The sequence below is a fragment of the Mustela lutreola genome, chromosome 3 (assembly GCF_030435805.1).
Source record: "Mustela lutreola isolate mMusLut2 chromosome 3, mMusLut2.pri, whole genome shotgun sequence".
Lineage (NCBI taxonomy): Eukaryota > Metazoa > Chordata > Mammalia > Carnivora > Mustelidae > Mustela > Mustela lutreola.
The window spans coordinates 41,764,728-41,776,633 of NC_081292.1; the positions used below are offsets into that span (position 1 = coordinate 41,764,728).

General features: G+C 43.1%; 1 non-coding gene across 1 annotated transcript; it reads right to left on the reverse strand.

Moving 5' to 3' along the window:
• Positions 1–8,192: 8,192 nt before the first annotated feature.
• LOC131828229 (U2 spliceosomal RNA) lies at positions 8,193–8,378 on the reverse strand. The gene has a single exon (XR_009352297.1). It is a non-coding gene; the product is annotated as a U2 spliceosomal RNA (small nuclear RNA).
• Between the last annotated feature and the right edge of the window lie 3,528 nt (positions 8,379–11,906).

The following is an 11,906-nucleotide window of genomic DNA, read 5'->3' on the forward strand; positions in this document are numbered from 1 at the left end:
CGCCCAGGCCTGCGCGGGCAGGAAGACGACTCGACCGCGCGGGTGGCCCCGCCCACGGCCGGCGCTCTCCGCCTCCTCTTCCCCGCCTCCTCCTCCCGGCTGCCCGCACCCTCCCCCTTCCCCCCGCCCTTCCGAAGGCTGGACAGCCTAGCTGGGGTTCCACGGCGTTTGTCGTTCGACACAGACAAAATCATCCGTTTCATCTTCCAGACTCAGACCGCATCCGCGCCCCGTCTGACCGAGAGGAAGCGGAGGTCGGGCGAGGTGTCAGGCACAAAGCTGGCGCGAGCTAGCGCCGGAGCGCACGGCTCGCGGCTGCCCTCGGTGCCGGCGCGCTCGGCGGTTGGCGCTGGGGTTTAGTGGGCCACTTTCGACGACACGAGCGTTCCACGAAGGAAGCTTCTACTGGGCACTCCGTGTTTATAACGTCCCGGACTGGTTAAACACATACAGTCGCATTTCCTGGTACAATTTAAAGAGTAAGGGGCGCCTGGGTGGCTCAGTCGGTTGAGTGGCTGCCTTCGGCTCAGGTCGGGACCCTCGGGTCCTGGGATCGAGTCCCACATCGGGCTCCCTGCTCAGTGAAGAGTCTGCTTCTCCCTCTCCCTCTGCCTGCTGCTCTGCTTACTTGTGATCGCTCTATCTCTCTGTCAAATAAATAAATAAAATCTTTAAAAAAAAAAAAAAAAGTAATACCATGGTCAATGCGGGGAGCGGGATGCATTTAGATATGCCCCGGCGGCCGACCACAGTTTCAACTTACTGCGCTATGTGTCCCCGATCTTGTTACTACGTCGGGCATTCTCCGACAAACACCAGAACTTTCCCCCAACAGTATTCGGAAGTAGGTTTAGGAACTGACAAAATGCTCATTTTAGAGAGAGAGAAAAAGAGCACCAGAACTCGCTGAAGTCACCGGGTAATTCTGGACTTCCCATTCTTAGCGGGCAGCAAGATTCTCCTAATAGCCCTTTTGTCAAGTTAGGATATTTGGAGAGAAGCTTTTCAGGGCTGTGCAAAAAGCAGTTCCAGGAGGGTGCCTAGGTGGCTCAGTGGGTTAAGCCGCTGCCTTCGGCTCAGGTCATGATCTCAGGGTCCTGGGATCGAGTCCCGCATTGGGCTCTCTGCTCAGCAGGGAGCCTGCTTCCCTCTCTCTCTCTCTGCCTGCCTCTCCAACTACTTGTGATTTCTCTCTGTCAAATAAATAAATAAAAATCTTTAAAAAAAAACAAAACAAAACAGTTCCAGGAACACTTTTTATGCCTTTGGTTGCCTGTAAATATGTCTCACCCTTAAACAACACTGCACCGGGAGTTAGAAACAGTGGAGGTTGCCAGTAGACCAGAAAAGACCCGGATCAACGCAGAGCAGGAACAGAATGTGTGGACCTTGAAAACCACAAGATATGCGAGGACCCAGTGTAATGGGCAGCAGATAGCAGAGTATCCTTATCAGATGACCCTTACTGCAAGAGCTCCACCTCCTGGGAAACAATACAGTGGCCATTGAGGCCCACTGTTTTTCAACTCAAGAGTCTTAAGGTGATGCCCACTCCTCCTATAGTTCCTTCATAATCACCTCAAGGTGACTGAAGGGCTTAATTGCCAATGTGCAGAGAAGAAAAACAGCCTCTTAAACTGTAAAGGGAATCATGAAAGGAGAAAGATCATTATTCAATCTTTACATAGAAATCAATGGAATCATGATTGTGTTCCATAGTAGAAACATACTTCTTCTCTGGAAACCTGAAACCTCCCCATAAAAATGAGAGCGGAACACTTTATTTACCCTCAATCTCTCATTTTGCTCTGAGAGAAATAGGCCTTCCCCCCCCCAAATGTATACATGATTCCAAAAGATAGAATCCTAAGTGCTCAAGATGTTGCCTTGCAGCAGGCATTATATCTGAGTTTTCAGTAGGTCAATCCATAATTTTCTAATGATGGTCCAAATGCATGGTCCAAAGATCACTTCTGATGATAACTTGATTATTTTACCACTGCAGTCATGGACTGCTAGTTTCCAGTCCAAAATGTGAAGGTTTGTTTCATCGTCGTTTGCCTCACCTCGACCTAAAGACCTCTTATTTTTTTAAATGGTCTTTTTTTTTTTTTTTTTAAGATTTTATTTATTTATTTGACAGAGAGAGATCACAAGTAGGCATAGAGGCAGGCAAAGAGAGAGCAAGGGAAGCAGGTTCCCTGCCTAGCAGAGAGCCTGATGTGGGACTCCATCCCAGGACCCTGAGATCATGACCTGAGCCGAAGGCAGAGGCTTTAATCCACTGAGCCACCTAGGCACCCCTCTTAAATGATCTTTTACTTACGATATGCTCTCAAAGAAACGGTATGATTTTTTGCCACCTCTGGAAGTTTGAGGATCTCTTCTGTATGCAATGGATGTTTTTAGGAAGTGATATAAAATCTTCTTTGTTTTAAGAAGTTAAGTCATGGAAATGGAGCTTAGGAGGCTACAGTAGTAAACTGGGTAAGGAATAAAGACTTGGAATAAGGGCATGGAAATAAAAATGTTCAAGAAGAATGGACTCAAAGGATGCTGGAGAGAAAATCTATAGCCCCTGGTGACAAATTGGATGTGATACATGATGAGCTGAAGATGATTCCTGAGATTTCTATCTTGAAATTAATCATGTGCTTTTTATATGCCAAGTATAGTATATGCTGCCAAGGTATGAGAAGAATAGAAGATAAAAGCCCCTGATGACTTACCTACTTGAAATAAAATGCAGGCAAAGTCTATTTTTTAAAAATTCCATCAAATCCTTCATCTTATTATTAGTAACAGAACAGAATTAGTAAATCTTTGCATCAGTTCAGCTTTTCGTCTATTAAATATAGGGAATTTTTAAAAAGTGATTTACTTATTTTTTAAATTTATTTGACAGAGAGAGATCACAAGTAAGCAGAGCAACAGAGAGAGGGGAGAAGCTGGCCCCCTGCTGAACAGAGAGCTCAATGTGGGGCTCAGTCCCAGGATCCTGAGATCATGACCTGGGCTGAAGGCAGAGGCTTAACCCACTCAGCCACCTAGGTCCCCCTAAAGGTAGGGAATTTTTTAATCTTTATTATGTAATAAATAAACATATTTATATTATTCTCAAATGCCATCTCCTTTGTGAAGTCCGAACCATATATGATCAATTTGTTTTTGAAAACAGGTGACACACTTACTGCCATTATATTCTGGCTTGTATTTTGGTCATGTTTGATCCTCACACTTTCAAGTCTTTGAAAACAGACAAACATTGTAGACAAGTATTTTGAGAATTGACTTAAAAGCTGATGATAATAGCAAGTGTTAGCTGTGGGTGGGACTTAGAAGACCAACATAAAGCTTATATTCTGTACTACCATCAGAACCATCCCTTGATTTGAAGCTATTTTGTTCACTAATTCTGGTTGTGATTTTGGATTAATGTGGGATTTTCTTCCCTTTACCTTTTCTTTAAAAGAGGAATCAAGGTTTAGACTGTCAGTTGTGACTGCAGTTGCTTCTCAACTTGTTCCTCACTGTTCCGCATTGTTTGAAGTTGAGCTTCCATGCCTACTGAATACATTTTCCCTATCGTCACTCATCGTAGGGACTTACTGTCCTTTTCCACTGACTGGGAGAGCGACAATCATACAAATCAACAAGGTCAAATTGTGAAATGTATAATCCTCCCAAGCGGGATAGATTAAACAATGTGTGTTCTAGTTAGGGGCGCCTGGGTGGCTCAGTTAAGCATCTGTCTTTGGCTCAGACCATGATCACAGGGTCCTGAGATCAAGCCCCACAGTTGAGCTCCATGTTGGGGCCTCCCTGCTTAGCAGGAAGCCTGCTTCTCCCTCTCCCCCTCCACCTGTTTGTGCTCTCTCCCTCTCTCTCTAATAGATACATTTTTTTTTTTAAATGTGTTCTGGGGCACCTGGGTGGCTCAGTAGGTTAAAGCCTCTGCCTTCGGCTCAGGTCATGATCTCAGGGTCCTGGGATCAAGCCCCGCATTGGGCTCTCTGCTCAGCAGGGAGACTGCTTCCTCCTCTCTCTCTGCCGGCTTCTCTGCCTGCTTGTGATCTCTCTCTGTCAAATAAATAAATAAAATCTTTTTAAAAAATGTGTTCTATTTAAATATTTTTTTAAATTTACTTATTTGTCAGAAACAGAGGGAGAGAGAGCGAGTGAGCACAGACAGACAGAGAGGCAGGCAGAGGGAGAAGCAGGCTCCCTGCCGAGCAAGGAGCCTGATACGGGACTCGATCTCAGAACCCTGGGATCATGACCTGAGCTGAAGGCAGCTGCTTAACCAACTGAGCCACCCAGGCGTCCCGATTTAAATATTTTTAAATTGAACATATTAGGCATCTTAGGAGATTTTCTTTCTTTTTTTTTTTTCTTTAAAGATTTTATCCCCTAGGAGATTTTCTAAAGTTCAATTCTTTTCTAGAGTTAAAATTCCTCTAGAAAGAGATGTTTGACCGAATCGGCCATGTGAGACAATACCCATTAATAAAATCAAAATGGGTGTCTGGGTGGCTACACTGGTTGAGTGGCTGCCTTCAGTTGAGGTCATGATCCTTGGGGTCCTAGGATGAAGCCCGGCGTGTGGCTCCCTGCTCCGTGGAGAGCCTACTTCTTCTCCATCTACCTCTTCCCACTCCCCCACCCCCAAGTAAAATCTTAAAAAAAATAAAAGCAAAACTTTATTGGAACTTAATGGTCTATTATCGAGATTTTCCCAGCAAAGCGATTTTAGTAAAGACACAGGTTGCTGACTTTGTCCCAAGATTGTTTCCTCTCTTCTTTCAGATAGTAAGCCCTCAAAATATTTGTGAAGTTGAATTGATTTGAATTATATTAGAGTTGCCAGATAAAATACAGGACGCGTTAGTATAACTATGTCCCATATAATATTCAGCCATATTTAATACTAAAAATTATCTGTTGTTTTTCTGAAATTTCCATTTAATTGAGTATTTGGTTTATTCTTCAGTTTGGCTTAGTGTTTTCTTCATTTTTGCTAACTCTGGCAGCTCTATTTATATGAATTCAGACTGCCCCATTCAAAGCCACCCAACACTGATTGCTTTCAAGCCTTCTGGGAACGTGTAATTAACACATTAAATTCTTTTTTACGATAGAGGGAAGGCTGTTAGATCGCAGGCAGACTCTGAGTACATCAGTTGCACAAATTCAGGAACAAAATCTGTCATTTCTAAAACCCTAATGTATGAAGTTGTTTCTGCTGTTTTGCCATGCTGTAAAGGGCTCAGGCCAGACCTGGATTGGCCCAGTGCAGCCTTGGAGTGACCGCTGAATCACTTCTCAAATCATAATTTATCAGACAGGGGCACCTGGGTGGCTCAGTGGGTTAAAGCCTTTGCCATTGGCAAGGTCATGATCCCAGGGTCCTGGGATCGAGCCCCACATCAAGCTCTCTGCTCAGCAGGGAGCCTGCTTCCTCCTCTCTCTCTTCCTGCTTCTCTGCCTACTTGTGATCTCCGTCTGTCAAAGAAATAAATAAAATCTTTAATAATAATAATTTATCAGACATATCTAGACCTGCCATGTTGAGAAGTAATCACACTTGCAAATTATAGGGATCTTAAAACCAAAAGAGCATAATGATTTTGGGGGGGGGATTGTTTCCTACCAAAATTGCGACTTAGCAATGTAACAATTTATGTGTAATAGGGGAATTGGCATAACATATATTTTTAAAATACAGTAAAAAATCAATTATGACATGACTTAGATAAATCCTATTAAAATCCTATTGGAATCTTAGATATCTAATCTAAGCTGGAATCTTAGAATAGGACCCTGATGAGCCAGTAGCACTACATGTCCAGTAGATGGCAGAAGCAGCCAAAATCATCACGCGTAGGTAAATTTTATACCAAACTGTCTCCTTGGATGTGTATTTCAATGTAAAAAGTATACCATTAATAACTGGACCAATGCATTTTAACATCTTTAAAAGATTTTTATTTATTTGAGAGAGAGAGCGAGCACAAGGTGGAAGCAGACTTCCCAATGAGCAGGGAGCCCAATGCAGGGCTCCACTACCCTGAGATCATGACCCTAGCCAAAGGCAGACGCTTAACCACCTTAGCCACCCAGGCGCCCCTCATTTTAATTTTTTTTTAAGGTTTTATTTATTTATTTGACAGGCAGAGATTACAAGTAGGCTGAGAGGCAGGCAGAGAGAGAGGAGGAAGCGGGCTCTCTGCTCAGCAGAGGGGCTCGATCCCAGGACCCTGGGATCATGACCTGAGCCGAAGGCAGAGGCTTTAACCCACTGAGCCACCCAGGCGCCCCTCATTTTAATATTTTTAATGGTGTTAAAGAAAAACAATTTTTTCTGTTTAGCAACATTAAAATTTATGAAAATTTTGAAAGCTGTATGTAACTACTTTTTTTTTTTTCATTCCCCTTCAGGAATGAACATAAACTTGTTCATTCAACAAACAGGTATTATGTATAAATATCCCAAGCAGGGGCTAGTCACTAAGGATACAGTGGGGGAAGAAGTTACACATTGCTCTGATGAAAGTTACAATAGCTAGGAAGCTGATTATAGGGAGATCTAGGGAATCAGGAAAGACCTTCCTCAGGCAATTATTTCGGTGTAGCAATTGGTCAGTGAAGAGAGGAATAAGAGGGGAAAAAAAGTTGTTTCAGTCAAAGATGGCAAAGGACTAGAAAAAGTACAACAAAATGTAGCATATGAGATGAGTGTCTTGGAAAAAGCTCAGCAAGTAGGGGGAGGCAGCCCATGCAGTATCACACGGCCATATGTGGGAGGGGTTTTTCCTGCAGCAAATGGGAACCTTCAAAAGATTTTTTTTTCCTTCAAAAGATTTTTAAGAACATGTAATCATTATGTGTATTATTATCGCACACATATGAAAAACAAAGAGGCCAGGAGGAAACTTTTGGAGGGGATGAATGTTTGTGGCATTGATTGTGGTGATGGTTTTCACCTATGTAAACTTAACTCAAACTTACTGAGATGTATATGTTAAATATGTGCCCCTTTTTGTATTTCAGTCAGACCTCAATAACTTTTTTTTTTTTTAAGAACATACAGGGTGCCTGGGTGGCTCAGTTGAGAATCTGCCTTTGGCTCAGGTCAAAGGATCGAGCCCTGCTTTGGGCTGCCAGCTGAGCAGGAAGCCTGCTTCTCCCACTCCCACTCCCCCTCCTCGCTGTCTCTCGCTGTCAAATAAATAAATAAATAAAATCATTTTTTAAAAAAGACAGAACAGGGCACCTGGGTGGCTCAGTTGTTGAGTGTCTGCCTTGGGCTCAGGTCGTGATCCCAGGGTCCTGGGATTGAGTCCCACATTGGGCTCCTTGCTCAGCGGGAAGCCTGCTTCTCCCTTCCCCACTCTCCCTGCTGTGCTCCCTCTCTCGCTGTCTCTCACTCTGTCAAATAAATAAATAAATTCTTAAAAAAAAAATAAAAAAATAAAGAACATAATTGGGGGCTCCTGGGTGGCTCAGTCGGTTAGGTGTCTGACTCTTGCTTTCGATTTAGGTCATGATTTCATGGTCATGGAATTGAGCCCCGCGTCTGGTTCCATGAACAGTACAAGTCTGCTTGAAATCTTCTGTTTCTCCCTCTATCCCTCCCTATCGTCCCCCCACTCTGCACAGCTTGCACTCTCTCTCTCTAAAATAAATAAATAAAATCTTTAAAGACCATGTAATCAGATCTGTGGTAATTAAAAAAGGGTTTTTAAAAAGCATTTTGGCAAAAGAAAGCGGAATTTGATAAAGAGTCCAGTATTGAGGCAAAAACATGTGAAAGAGGAAGTGAAAGAACGACTTTCTTAACTTTGGCACCCAGGGGTTTGTGGCACTGCTTCCTGAAGTAAACGGAACACAAGGAGTAGCAGATCACAGAGATCATAGAGAGAGTAGTTCCATTTTAAGCATGTTGAATTTGAATTGCCAGGGGATATGTCCAGTTGGAAATGACCATTTTAGTTTAGGTACAGAAGTCTGTAGCTCCAGCAGAGGAGTGTGGAAGGAAATGAGTTTGTCTAGAGACTGAAAAGAAGGAAAAGGTAGCTGAAGAAGGAACTGGGAGAAATAACATCAAATGGGGAAGATGACTCACCAGGGAGGCTAGAAGCAGAACAAACTGAGAATTTCACATGGATTTTTTTTTCCTACTGTCACCCTAGAGGGGGTGTACAGTTCTTAGAAGTGCTGCAGTACCAGACTGATGTGTGGAGTGGAGGGAACAAACTCCTATTCCAGGTGCCTTCTCTGAAAGTCCATTTAACATTGTCCTTGGACAAAGACAGCAGATATTAAATTGATAGGAACAGATACTATGCTTGATCTTAGCCAAATGGCTGAGAAGCGGTTCACACTGATTTTAATTTTTTAAAAAAGATTTATTATTTATTTGACAGAGAGAGATCACAAGTAGCCAGAGAGGTAGGCAGAGAGAGACGGAGAGCAGGCTCCCCCAGAAGCAGAGAGCCCGATGCAGGGCTTGATCCCAGGACCCTGAGATCATGACCTGAGATGAAGGCAGAGGTTTAACCTACTGAGCCACCCAGGTGCTCCTGGGTAATTTTTTAAAGATTTTATTTAGTTATTTGAGAGAGAGGGAGGAGAGGGAGAGAGAGAGGGAGAGAGAATCTCAAGCAGACTCTACGCTGAGTGCAGAGCCCAATCAGCGGGGCTCGATCTCACGACCCATGAGATCATGACCTGAGCCAAAATCAAGACTTGGACACAACCAACTGAGCCACCCAGGTGGCCCCACATTGATTTTTTTTTTTTTAAGTTTATTTATTTAAGTAATCTCTGCACCCAGAGGCTTGAACTCCTCTGGGTGGAGTTTGAACTTGCAAGTTCGAACTTGCACACTCCACTGACTGAGCCAAACAGGAGCCCCTACATAAATTTTTTAAAATGTGTTTTTGGTGTTTAATTCTACCATCATACAGGTTGGGGTTATAAAACATTGTCTCAAATTCAAATGTGTAGCCAGAAGCTTTGTTACCCATTTATCTACATTCACTTTTAGAACAGAAACAATATGCAGCTACTCAATAATTCAGGGACTGAATTAGAGGCATGCTGGCAATAACGTAGAAAGGCAGACCCAAGAACACTCTGAAGCCCTACTTTGTGACATTGTAAACAACAAACAGTATTTGTGCTGTGCTCAGAAAAAGAGCCAAGTGGATAAAGGAGCAGCTAGGAGAGTATCAACCACATCACCCAGTCTCCAAATCTTATTTTCCAGGTCCCTCCCTTTACTTTCTGTGAAGCTGTGAAGTTTTACTTGACCGATGCTTCCATTTTCTAGTCTGTCATAATGGCAGTACCTACTATATAATAGGTTGTTGTGAAGATTCATTTAACCAATATAATACTTATTACTGTTGGACATACACGTTCTCGGTAGTGGTGTTGTCAGTCACGGTATATTCTTCCCATATAATGAGTTCCAGCTTGGTTTTTGGCTCCACATATCTCTCCACATTCCACCTAATGGTATTGTGTTGGACTACAATGAAATTAGGACAAAATATAAATCTAAGATAGGGGCAAGTCAAGTAATTTGCTTCTGAACCTTTTTTCCGTAGGCCCACACATTGGAGTATTGGCTTTTCCTATGTCATTCAACACAAAGGAAGCAGTAAACGTGTAGAAAAAAGTTTTCTCCCTAAGGCACCCACGTAGTGCACTTATTCTTGAATTTCATCATCATCATCATGGCCTTTGGTTTTCAAAGTTTTCTTATTTGTTAGAAACAGAGAGTGAGAAAGAGAGCGCGCACAAGCAGGGGGAGCAGCAGGCAGAGGGAGAAGCAAGCTCCCCACTGAGAAAGAAGTCCAATGCAGGACTTGATTCCAGGGTCCCAGAATCATGACCTGAATGAAAGGCAGATGCTTAGCTAATTGAGTCACCCAGGCGTCCCTGGTCTTCAAAGTTCGGATCATCTCCTGCCTACTCTGTGCTTCCTTGCATTAGCACATAAGACTACAGCATGAACAAGTCAGATTTAACCTTGAACTAAAAGCATCCATAAACAGAATTTCCAATAGTTCAATTTTTTTTTTACTCGGGACTCAATCCCAGGACCCTGGGATCATGACCTCAACAGAAGGCAGGGGCTTAACCAACTGTGCCACTCAAGCACCCTTACCAATTTAGTTTTATTCTTCTACTCTTCTCAAGAACATCACCTACTTTAGTGGCTTAATTTTTTTTTTAAGATTTTATTTATTTGACAGACACCAAGAGAGGGAACAGAAGCAAGGGGAATGAAAGAGGGAGAAGCAGGCTTCCTGCTGAGCAGGCAGCCTGATGTGGGGCTCAATCCCAACACCCTGGGATCATGACCTGAGCTGAAGGCAGACGCTTAATGACTGAGCCACCCAGGCGCCCTAGTGGCTTAATTTTAAACTTGGAGATCTCTTTATTTGTTTTATTTAGTAATTTCTACACCTAACACAAGGCTCAAACTCACGACCGAGATTGAGCGTCCCACACTCTTCCGACTGAGCCAGCCAAGCACCGGAGGATCCATTTTAGACTTGACCCAAAGGATTTGGTTCAAAATAATCCAATGGGCAAAATGAAAAGAGATATAAAGCAAGATGGGCCTGGAGTCCATCATTGTTGAAGCTAGGTAAAGGGTGCAAAGTGTTCATCATTCTACTTTCATGTCCCCAATAGCTGGGGAAAGTAGGGCGAAGAGAAATTGTGCAATCAGCTATAAACCTGAGACGGAACTTAAGGTCTTACACATATTGTGGTCCTCTTTGTGCTCATATTTTTTCCTTCCTTTACTCCACACCCAGTTTTTTTTTTTTTTTTTTTTTTTCTGCCAGATCAGCTACATGAGCACTATCTCAGGGAGGTAAATAGAAAAACAAGTTTAGCACAGGCAACTTCTTGGTTACAGCAAGGAATAGCCCGGGCAATATCGAAAGCCTGCCAGGGACAGAATGGGGGTCAGAATCTCAGCTTGCCGAAGATCTCTGCCAACTCCTTGCAGATGACAGCAGACACCCTAAGGTGAAGTACAAACCTGAAAGGACGGACTCCATTTCTGTAAATAACTCTGAGGACTGGGACTGAATTTCCCAGGTAAATTAAACTTCCTATCCCATGAATGCTTCACAAGGGCTGAGTGAATGCATGTGCTGTACAGAGAAAATACAGGTATACTTCTTACCCATGATGTTATAATCCAAATTCTGAATTGACATACTCAAGCTCTGTAACAAGATTATGTATGCCAAGGGGTCCCGACAATATAGGACAGCTCTGAAATAGAACTCAGCCAAGCCTTGACTGTACTCCTGAGGAACAGATAGAATTCAGATTTGAGAATATTGTGGAAATCCATATGGGCAAAGAGCAATTGGAATAGAAGACTGTGTGGAATTCAGAAACAGAGTGCTCCATTTTTTCAGTTTTCTGTGGCTTATGTCGGTTTTTAGATTGTCAAATAGAGCACCAGTAATAAAACACAAGGACAAAATGATCTCACTGCTGTCACAGTTAAACATTTCAGAACGAAAGTTTCAGTGATTTATGCTTTAAAGGATGGCTGTTTGGGAGGCACCTGGGTGGCTCAATCAGTTAAGCAGCTGCCTTCAGCTCAGGTTATGATCCCAGGGTTCTGGGATGGAGCCTGCTTCTCCCTCCCTCTCCCTTTCCCTGTTGCCAAATCAAATCAATCAATCATTATTTTTAAAAAGGGGTAGGGTTGTTTGACCTGTACCTGGAGTGCACTTATCCTTGGTGGCTTTTACAAACCCTTATGACAACCAGGGGGAAAACCTTACCACTTTGGGAAAACATGGCTTACCCATGCTCTCCCACCATGACCCTAACTCTTCCAGGGATAAAAAAAGCACACATGC